The 1,914-nt window shown below is 32.3% G+C and overlaps 1 protein-coding gene across 1 annotated transcript in view; it reads right to left on the bottom strand.

Annotated features, from left to right (window-relative positions):
* LOC106678401 (uncharacterized) overlaps window positions 1-1,914 on the bottom strand; it is a gene marked incomplete at its 5' end in the record, with an annotated part of 46,865 nt that overhangs the window by 17,870 nt on the left and 27,081 nt on the right.

Genomic DNA, 1,914 nt, shown 5'->3' with positions numbered 1-1,914 from the left:
TGATTAATGTTTTTTTATTTTTATCTTATATGCGATACAGCACAAGGAGGCCCCTCACCTCCGGACTTAAAATAGCTCTTTTTTAGAATGGATAGCTCATATATGACATTAAACATAACAGGTAACCTTAAAATACCAAAGGTAGTAAAAGGTAAGACACAACACGAATTACTTTCCTTTTTCACAGTAATGAACTTACTAATTCACTTCTTATTTCTGTTTTAGAGGGTTCGGAAAAACAGAAAAAAAAAAAAGTTTCTCTACATGCTTCTACCATACCATTATGATTTCCTCAAATTTACTTGATGTATTTATGTACAGTTGTAAATATCAATAAATAAATTTTTTTTAAAAAATCTAACAATATAAATGTAAATAACTACTATTATTTAATTTTTTTTTATAAATTCTACAGTGACTTTTTTTTTTTTTAAAAGTTGTTGTTTTTTTCGTCAGGTACGATGTGTAAGCCTCATAAGATCACTGGCCACTCGCCGTATTTTGGGCGGTTTCATTTATGTTTTCTTTTACATCATCAGTGATGCTAAGCCATTTCTTTTACTGGGAATCGTAGTTGGGTGGATCCGGTTGAAATCGATTCCTTTTTCTTTTGGGTGTGTGTTATGATCTCCTCTTTTGAGCTTGTGACATGTCATAAATCGACCTACATGTTTTCTGTAGTGTCTATTTTAAAGGCTACGACGAATGGAGGATCTCACACCGTTTTCCAATTTCAGAACCTTCTTAAATATTATAATAAGTGTCCCAGTAAGAGTCGGCTGCCCTCGGAACTTTGGTATTTCCTATCAGACTTGGCAGGATGAAGGTTATCGACATTGCTTGGTAAAGTGTCTTCCAGACTTCGGAAAAGTAACAAATGAGTAGTTGCCGTTCGTTTGATCAGTGAAACAATAATGCCTTGTGTCAATCTTAACAGTGGTTCCCGCAATTTGTGAGTTTACAGGGAGTACTTTTATTTTAATTAACTGGTTTTCCTAGATTATTTATATAACTATCATTTATTCTCTTTATTTGTTTTATTATTTTGTTTTGGTCGCACATGGCGACACCCTCACGGCCTAAACCGCCTGAATGTTTCAATTAAAAGGTAAATGGTCCAAAGAGTATATTGTCATGCGTTTAGATACAAATTCGGACAATAAAAATTTTAATAATTACTGCCACTTTAACGTATGTCGGTTGTTTGTTTGTTTAGTGGCACCAAACTCCACTGGTCATCAAAGGCGTTTGTTGTGGCCACCGTACTAAGACAAGAGAAAATATATTTTTTTATTGAAGAATGGAATATGGTCCGGGTGCGGTAAAAAAACACTCAAATAGTAGATAATTATACTATTTTATTGAGCCAACGTTTCGCCCCACGTTGCAGGGCTTCGTCAGGGCTAAAAAAGATACAAACACTATAGTTACACAAAGGAAAAAAAAAAAAAAAGAAAAAAACATAAGTGTAAAATAACAGGGGTATAAAATGTAAAAAAGTAAGATATAATAAGAAAAATTAAAGGTTGTAAATAGTAAATGAAAAGGATAATTTACTATTTACAACCTTTAATTTTTTCTATACACACGGTCAATCAATAATCTTCCAATATTTTTTTATTGTTTGTTATAAACGTATGGATATACGTAAATAAATACTCCTATATATTTACGTACCGATACACACAATAAATGTTGTTTATATTTATCTATTGAATACCGTTTAGGAATTAAGTCCGCACACAGTGCAAGTACTACGGCGTAATTCCATGCAGTAGGGGTATTCATGATGTTGTGTTAAATGTTAAATGTTTTACCATTGTTGTATAAGCCTTTATGTTTATAACCTTCCTTCCAGAACCTCATGTTATTGTTTACTTCAGTTTTGATTTAAGTAATTAATTACAACATGCC

The sequence above is a fragment of the Halyomorpha halys genome, unplaced genomic scaffold, assembly GCF_000696795.3.
Source record: "Halyomorpha halys isolate HHAL.00 unplaced genomic scaffold, Hhal_1.1 Scaffold141.1, whole genome shotgun sequence".
NCBI classification, from domain to species: domain Eukaryota; kingdom Metazoa; phylum Arthropoda; class Insecta; order Hemiptera; family Pentatomidae; genus Halyomorpha; species Halyomorpha halys.
This window is presented reverse-complemented; position numbering and strand designations above follow the sequence as displayed.